Here is a 9958-nt window from a genome sequence, read left to right as displayed (position 1 = left end):
TGATGTGAGGTTATGCCCCAAATTGACTCTTGCATAAAGGTCAAATGTAGGCTATGCGACATTTCGAGAAGTTAGAATTGACTTTCTGTTCTGCATAAGAAGTTGGGCTGAAGTTTGTCCCCTAATTTGCCCTGTTCATCAATGCTTTGCTAAATCAAAATTTCCCATTCCATGCCTTGTGCAGCTGCCTAAATACTGTCCATGCGGTCGGGCCTACAATGCCTGATAAGTCACGGATGATGAATTATGGATGGCCGCTCATTCATTTGACAGTTTACACTGCCTTTTTCACATGGCTCAGTATGATTCCTATTCATATTGTTGTGCCTGAGGAGCTTAAACAGACAGAATTGGAATCAGTTTCATCTTAATAATCACTTTTTAACTTGTTCTAAGAAAGTTGCTTCTACTGTATGTGATGTCTTTTATCCTATTAGTTTTACTGTCACACTTTTTTTTACACGGCTATTCTTATCTTCATGTTGTTCTAGTTTGATGTTTGTATTATTACCTCCGCCAAGGAGGTTATGTTTTCGGTGCCGTTTGTTTGTTTGTCTGTTTGTTTGTCTGTTAGCAGGATTACGGGAAAACTACTGGCCCGATTTTCATGAAACTTCGTGGAAGGGTGTAGCATGGCCCAAGGAAGAACCCATTAAATTTTGGAGCGGATCCGGATCCGACTCACGAACAAGCAATAATAGCACGAACCTTGGCGGAGGTCTGCGCTCTCCGAGTGCCCTTCTATTTAGTATTAGTATTAGTATTAGTAGCATTGTTAGTATTGGTATTATTCTCTTGTCCACAAGATGGTGACATTTGACCATAGTCTGTTTTAAACATCCATAGACTGTGTTGAAGTAGCCCATCTCTTGTCTTACAGAGCAAAACAGAAAAAACACAGAAAACAGCCTTTATGTTGCATATTTAAATACATATGTAGCAAAGCTATAAATTGATGTGATCTGACATCTTTTAAGTATTGTGCTTTTGGATGTTAAGTCAGGTGATATTGGTATTCATGACGTTCATGTCCCAAGCTGAACTTTACCCTGCCTTGTATTAGAGCTAATGTTGAGCAGATGCCATGATGCTGTGTGGAAACTGCTGGCAGGGTCAAAGTGCAGTGACTCCACTCATGAATCATGAATGAGATATTTTTTACTTCTAAAATCCATTTTCAGGGGAACTACCATGCATTCAACAAAAGAGATATTTTCTGACTCAACAGCCAACATTAACACAGCCTACCCATCATGGAAGTAAATTATGGGTACTGTCAAGATTTTTCTTGTCTTTTTTCCAGTCCCTGCGTCTGCCTTTCATGTCTTGTACTGACAGGGAAACAAACACACTGCACACAAATGATTGCCAGACTGTTTCATCACATCAACTCTTGATAGGTTCCACACAAAGTTGACTGTCAACCTTTTTCCTAGTTTGTGTTTCCTCCACCAGGAGGTGCCAGTGTTCATGTAATAACCTCTGGGTATGCAGGCGACGGTTTTATGTGGGCAGTGTGGCTGGCAACATGGACAGGGATAGGTAATTGGAGAAAGCTTGATAACAGCTTGATAACGAAATACAGCTATTGCCAGTAAAGTATGTCTATGTGTCCCATCACTCAACTGGCTTCAGATTAACTGCCTCTGACAGTGGCTGTGGGCATGACTAAGGCCTGGAACCAGTTCTCCCGGTGGGCCACCCAGTTCAGCGGCAGAAAGAGCAGTCCGCCTCCACAGCGAATCACAAGTCGGGAGATTAGATGCTGCAGATAGCACAGCACATGCCTGGCTGCCGGCCCATACTCACCCATACTTTCTGTTTTCTTTTGCTCACTGGGCTCGCAGACGTCCATCATGCCCGCGCTCGTCACACGGCACTTGAGTAATCAAGCCGGATTTTAATCATTTATCGTTTGGAACTTGAAATTCAAAACAAGGCCAGTCGGGCCCGTGTGTTAATTCAGTAGATAAAGTGTGATGAGGACGCACATGCCTCCTCTTACTGGCACCTTAAAGGGTTTCTCAGTCAGCTCAGTTGCTCAGACAGTACACACACACACACAGGAAACACTTATAATCACTAACTATAATTCGCACTGAGAAGAATTATGATACAATCCATATAAATTGATTCGAAGCAGCGAGGAAAACCCCAGATGTCCATGTTAGTCCATGTTAGTGTGTGCAACATGGCTATTGCCCAGTGGCACGCAGCACCACACTGCACTGTACTGAAATGTCAGGCTGGCAGCAGTGTTTCATGGGAGCCGCATCACCCTGAGGCACAGAGCAGCGGTCCATTAACCAGTCAAGTAGTATAAAAGCGTGGTATGACAGCAAACAACTCCCTGTATTCATGTCTACAGGTGTCTTCAGCCTGCCACTGTAGCGCATACCTGAAAACCACACGACTGACAATTCCAGTTTGATTCCTTAAAGGTGCTATGTGCATTTTGAAACATCAATAACCCATTGTCAAATTAATTGAGACCATGGTATAATTGCTGTAAACAAATGAGACCATGCTAGAGACGATTGGTAGTCTCTATCTCAAGCCAGCTGGTGTTTTTAATGTATGTTTCTCAAAATGACAGATGACCAAAAGATTTTTGGGCCACTAGTAGCCTAGCGCTAGAGAGCAAAGTGGGTCCCTGTGCAGCAACAAAAATACTTAAGTGGTTTTCAAGCACGTGTACGAGCACAGATTTGACACAGTTGTGTGAAGAGAGCCGTTCCAGGTTGTTTTTCCACTCTGCTCACTATATACAGAAGTCGACAGAAGAAAGAGACACAACTGAGTTTGGAAGAACAAAGAAGGAAAACCTGATTGCAATGTTGAGTGGAGAAAACTCATGGATAAAAGGAGACATGGTATTAATACTAAAAGCTTTTGATTGGTGGAGAAATGTGAAGTTAGAGGTGTGGACGTAGCATTCTTCTGACTCGACTGGTTAAGTTAGCTTGCTAGCTAGTCTAGCTATATTACTTGTGTTACAATCCTATATTGAGCTGGAAGTTCTAGTAAATGATGTGCTGATGGGTGAAGTCTCTGGTATGGTTACCTGAAACGCTATATTGTCAATCAAATGAAGGGGCGGAGCTTCCTCTCCAAGCCGCTGCTCTGAGATCCGGATGTAGCCTAAACATTGTAGCCTTGTAAACAACAAAAATTAATACTTTCTGAACATCTTTGAAGGTAATACATTTATTCAACATAGTAACTGGGGTCTAACAACATACTCTGTCTGTACGAGTGAAGTTATGAATGTAAACAAATCCACGTTGTTTACATGGAAAATTCCGTTGTTCTTCTTTAACACCACATTTCCCATAAACCCTGTTGCTTCCTGTCCCCCCTCCCACTCACTGGTGTCATTTGACTGACGAGAATAAACATGTTTCAAGGGATTTTCCATCGGCCTTTCACTCCTTCCACCATCTGCCGTTGCCACAAACTAAAAGCTTTAGCTCTGTTTGCTCTGGAAGAACAGCGGCCATCTTCTTCTTTTGTGCCGTAAAGCGATCCAGCAGATTTCCCTCCAAATCTGATCAGGTGGCTCACAATGTAAAATGCAGAGTAGAGGCTGGTAGAGGCTGTCAATCTTCTCAGTGATGGTCTCAATTGTTTACAATAATTCCACTAATGTCTCAAAATGAATGTGGTAACGATGTATTGATGTTAAAATGCCACACATGGCACCTTTAAGAACCTTTACGCAGCCAGTCTGCCACCAGTCAACACGCACAACAGCAATCACCATTGACGTTGCACCTGTCGGTTTTTCCATTAGATACCGCACATGATGGATTGAAAATGAATATCCAAAGAAAACCTCAAACTTCTTTTTAAACCTGATACGATGCTCTATGATTTCAACACACTGTGCTTTCCGTGTCTCAGTAAAACCTACACCGGCTTTGTCAACACAGCTGAAATTACCCTGGCGGCAGGTCAGATGGTGAATTTGATACATTTCCTCGGAGAGTCCCTCTGTAGGTGGTTTATCAGTCCCAGCAAAATACTGAACTATTTGTGAACGTTTACCCAAAGTTAACTCTTTCCTCAACTATTCGGCAATTAAAATTTATCACGCAAAATCTGCTGTGTGTCAGATTTTCCATCTATGACATGGTGGCTTTTTCCTGAAAGTGTTGAATATGAGTAGTGGCACTCGCAGCAAAGGCTTTTCTCTAATCAATTATCCTTGCTGAGGAGAATCTGCATTTGGATTGTATAATTGAGATGAGAAAATCAGTTCAAAAAAAATTATATTCTTGTATACTGATGCAGATTGGTGCTGAAAGTCTGTATTGTATATTAAAAACTGGAATATCTGATATTTTCAATGGACCTCAGACATCTTTTAAAAGCAACACTTTTGGCTCCGCTCAGATAAATCATCCTCAATTTGAGTTAGAAGAAGGATTAGGGAGAGAGGGAGAGAGAGAGAGCGAGAGAGCGGGAGAGAGAGAGGAAGAGAGAGAATGGAGGGCATGTAATTGTAAAACGTTATTCCTTTGTACAGAGCATCGATACGGGACTGAGGGACGGAGCCTGTACTCCTTTTACACGCGTTGCCATGGAAACCAGCCCAGCAGCCAACCAGCTGCTGCAAGAATCCAGAGAAATTCCTCCACCCACCCCCCACCACCCCATCCTCCACGCACACACACACACACGCACACACACAACACCCTTCTCTGCACATTCATATTGCATACCAGCACATGGATTATTATAAGGCGACCAGGTCTGCGGAATGTTTTTTTTTGTGCAGTAAAAAAGGAAGAAACCTGCAAACAAGAGAGCAGCGGAAACACACACACACACATGCACACACACACACACACCTTCTACCTGAGCACCACACACACACATACCTTTGCACACTCTCGGGGTGCAGAGAGCTGCTGCATAACTAAAGTGTGACATGGTTGTACGGCAGTTGACAGAGAGAATGGAGACATGAGAGACATGAGGGGAAATGAGTCAGCTATTTTAGAGAAAAAGCCAACCGCAACCTTTTCATGCAGGGAAACCGAAATTCACCAAATTTTCCAGGGTGTGAAGATTCATCGAACTGCTGCATGCAGGATTAGGGAGGCAAAATGTTCATCAGCACATATAGGCTCATTTTGGTCCCGTACAAAAACATACAACACATATGAACACATGCACACGTTGCATGTGCATATGCGCACGCAACACACACGCATGCACACAAATAGAGCGTGATAATTGGAATGCCTTGCGTTAAACATCTGGGCTTGCTGGGTGGAATATAATACAATTCAATACAAGAGAACAATTGGTGGTAGGGAGAAGAAAAGAGGGAGTTGTGTGTGTAACAGAAAGAAAGAAAGAAAGAAAGAGAAAAAAGGTAGTAGGTTTCGATCAATATGGGTTTTGATATTTTTGTATTGAAGCTGCCAATAGCTGATATTTTCTTTACATTTTGTCCATTTTCATCCCCATAAATCATAAGTATTGAGTGTTTTCCCGCTGGATTTTATTCTTACCAGTGTGGAAAAACCTCTGAAACAACATTTTGACCATCATGGGACACTAAAACTCTCCACTGAAACCCAGACTGATGAAAGGTTTTTTTGGGTTAACAGCTTTTTATTCAAAGTCAGGGAAACTCTGGGATAGATTACTGCTTTTAAACACAGAATTAAATTACAAAACGAGAAAAATCAAATGTCCTTGCAGGTCTTCTAGATTGTTTTTATGTAACTGTGGTCAGAGGAACCTCCATCATGTCAGAGGTGGACGACACTGACCGGACGATATCCGATATTTACTGTAAGCCCAGTATCGGCCCCATATATCGGTGTGGCCCCGGTCGCTAGTGCATGCTAATGTCTTGTCTGTGACTCCGGCTGGGTTTTGAATTTCCCTGACGCAGTGAGGGAGAGGAGAGCAGAGGAGAGAAGAGGAGAGCCGTAGTTAGTGTTTGCGCTGACCTTCCAGAGACGGACCCCGACCATCAACACAGGCCCGGGCTCACGTTACTGACAGCCCGGCCCCTCGAGGTCGCTCCCACACACACACACACACATCTACAGGACAACATGTGATTACCGTCTCTGATTAATCCACTCGTGTTCTTTACACAGGAGCCCGGCGGCCAGTGGGTCCATGATAGGCACTGAGCGGGGTTTACAGATTATGTGAAGTGCACATAATTTTCTGATTGTCTGCTTCTGTGTGAAGAGGTCACAGTCTCCTCTAGTGTGTGTTATACCTCTAATCGAGCACCTGAATGACTTTCAATGAGGATTATTGTCTCAATCTGATATTGGCTCAATTAAAAATTTGATATCAGCCAGTCAGTGTCGTCCACCTCTGATATGATGCAGTTTGATTTGTGACATATTTCAAGTTCAAGTAGTTTATCGTCATATGCATTAAAAAAGCAGTGCATTCCAATGCAATGAAAAACGTCATGCTCTGGCTACTCTCTGGATAAAATACCATATGTCAATCATACATCTATACAATATCACCATGCGCAGAAACACATCTAACACACATATATACTCCATGTATATACACATACACACATACATATCCATCCATGTATACATACTGTATAGGTATATATACACATACGTGCACCTACACATGCATACACTCCATGTATATGCTCCATATATACACACCATATGTACACACTGAATATACACAGACTTCATGTTTATTTGTATTATATTTATTGTAAAATTGATCAATACTACACTGGGTGTCTATGGGAAATGCTGTTTCAGAGACTTTTCCACCCTGACAAGAATAAAATTTGGCAGGGAAACACTGAATCCTTGTCACTTTTTGAATTTTTTTTAGCATGAAGATGATCACATTGAAAGATGTTGAATATCGGCACAAACAATCAGCCATCAGCAGTTTCAATCCAAAATTATTAGTATCAGTTATTGGTGTCAAACCCTAATATCAAATGGAAGGGATTCAAACAAGTAGAATAAAACAGCAGTCTCAACAGTGCAAAGCATCCCTCTGTTCCCCCTCATCAAAAGACAAGAAATTTAGGTGAATTTACTACCAATACCCAGAGTGTTTGACAGGAAAAATAATTTCTTTTTAAATATATTGAATATATTGACACAAAATATCAGCTTTAATCCGAAAGTATCAGTTGAAGCCTAATATTTGACATAGGGGAATCAAACAGAATAAAACAGTGTAAAAGGAGCAAAGTTCCCCCTGCCCCCCACTCTATTTCCAATTCCATTTCATGCCCAAGAAAAGACACAATTTTTTTCTCTAACTTTTGTTTATATCTGCGCTTGGCTTACTGGCAGAGGCATACGCATCAACAAATGATAAAAGCGAATCAAAGGCAAACCAAAGAGCCTGATTGGAGAACAAGTCAAGAGCATTTCCCTGTGAACCCTGTGTGTTTTTTTTTACTATCTCCTGTGTGGATTGGTTCAGTGTGAATTTCCATACAGGCAGACTCCTTGGTCAACTGCTAATTATACATTTCTTGTTTTTTTTAATTAATTCATTAATTAATTAATTAATTTTATTCTCTCCCCTGCCGCCCACCCACCGCATCCAAACCCACTCCTTCTCTTCCCCACAGCGGTCCTGTTGTGTCCCAGCACTCTCCTGTCTTTTTTTTTTTTTTCAAAGGAGCAATTTATTTCCATTTTTATCATTTCATCCATTCCCCCCAATGATAACATCAATGAATACATTACCTTTTGAAAAAGAGATGAAGAGGGAGGGGTGGGGGGGGGGGGCAAAAGCGATGAATTTGCACCCTCTCTCTCTCTCTCTCCCTCTCTCTCTCTCTCTCTCTCTCTCTCTCTCTCTCTCTCTCTCTCTCCCTATCAGATGTATGCCTCGCTTGGTGGAGTCGGGCATATGGAAATGGAGCTGCAGCAGATGGGAGGGAGTCCCAGAGGCGGTCCAGACGACTAATGAATAATGAACAATAGAGAGGAAACTGTTCTGTCGTATAAACAGAGGTGTGATGTTAAAGATAGGGCCACCATTGCACCCCCCCCCACCCCCCACCCTTTACTAAACATTAATCAATAGTGAATCATGTCCCGGTGACTGAATCACACGAGGCGACGGCATCAATTTGCCTCCGCTCAGACGTCTATTAGCTTATCAAAAAAAAAAGCTCCGGGAGCGCATAATTTATGAGACGCGCCTCGCTGGATTCGGATCGGGATCCACCGATGCGGCGGATAGATGTGTCTCTTAGTGCGATTCATTTGAAAATAAAGACGGATTATTCCCCCGAGGCGAGGATGTAGAGGAGTTTTTGGGATCCCATCTGTAGGAGTGGCAGCTCACCAAAAAACACTTAAAAAAACAGCGAGTGGCGATGGACTTTGCATTTTGTTGTTTGGTTTTGTCGAGTTTAATAGCAGAAAATGTAAAAACATCAATGGTGTCAAGTTCTGGTGTCAATCCATCAGAATCTTTCTAGACTCACTATTTTGCAACAGTCGTACAGGGAGAAATCAGTCCTAATCGAGGAAAAGAGACCAATTTCTCCACCCACAGTAGCCTCAATAGGCCAGAATGCAATGCGGCCACAAGAAAATGTTACGATTTGAGTAAAGTCGCTTTTTCTCAACTGGAAAAACTCATGCTCTTGCTCTTACTATCACTATCACCATCGCTCTCACCGCCCACGCATCAAACCCACAGCTGAATGCAACAAGTTCACTGTTCTCTCGGGGGGGAGGGGTTGTCGAAAGGCATTCTGGGAAACGTAGGGAATCAGAAATTGAAGTAGAAGTAGATGAGGCGGGTTGAGGGAAAGCGGATATATCAAAGAAGTAAACGACAAAACTTCGTCACAGATTAACTCCTGGAATGCATGGAGCATCAGAGTGATGAGATGTAACAGTGTGAGAGGGTCCATGGATTTGTCCTTTAACATGCTGGGGGTTTGTTCAGCCTGCAGACGGAGCATCATCATCCTCACGTCTGATTGTTCTCTCTCTCTCTCTCTCTCTCTCTCTCCGTCTCGCCTTTTGAAGACTGTGTGTGTTCCCGTGACCTAGATTTCAAGTCTGCGATGCGAGAGATGGTGTGTGTGTGTGACTGTGTGTGTGTGAGTGTGAGAGAGAGCTCAGAGTTATGGTTAACCATATCCCCCCACCCCACCCCCTCCTTATACCGATTTGGAATTTGACCAAGTTCCTCACTGGTTTTCAGCATTTGCAAAACCTTTTTTTAAATCGTTTTTACAAGTATTCTCTACTGTAAGTCATGATTGAACTTATCTTTTACCCTTCGCCTCCCACTCCTTGCTTGTATTGTGTGCAGAATGAAGGATTGCATAACAGTATGAATTGACTTTTGATTATTATGGGATTTTGAAGGCCAAAATTTATATTTTTTGGATTGAAAATGCTTGATTTTGAGTTGATATTTTGTGCCAATATTCAATATGCTCATGTCAAAAATGACAAGGATTACACTGACTAATACTGATATTTTTGGATTAAATTTGCCAATAGCCAATATTTTGTACCAATATTCAGTGTTTCCCCCTGATTTTCATTCTTGTCAGGGTGGAAAAGCCTCTGAAACAGCATTCAGACCATCATAGGAGACTAAAACTCTCCATTGAAACCCATGATGATAATAATAAAACATAATGATGCATACTTGGAATCTGATCAAACCCCTGACCTCCTTTCCCTCTTATACTAACCTATAGCAGAGGGGTAAAGCTCTTCACTAAGCTGCTACAGTATAATGATCTGCTGTGTAGCTTCTCTGATGAAACATGCCTAGTGAAAGTCGAAACCAAGATAATAGAACAAAGAGCTTGAATTTCAAAAAGTAAATACAGTGAGTGTGCGTGATATTAAAGGACAAATCCACGCTTGGATCCTCTCACTGTTAGATATCATCCATCTGATGTTCAACGCATTCCAGGAGTAATGTGTTTGTGATTTAC

This window comes from Centroberyx gerrardi, chromosome 24 (genome assembly GCF_048128805.1).
Source record: "Centroberyx gerrardi isolate f3 chromosome 24, fCenGer3.hap1.cur.20231027, whole genome shotgun sequence".
Lineage (NCBI taxonomy): Eukaryota > Metazoa > Chordata > Actinopteri > Beryciformes > Berycidae > Centroberyx > Centroberyx gerrardi.
This window is presented reverse-complemented; position numbering follows the sequence as displayed.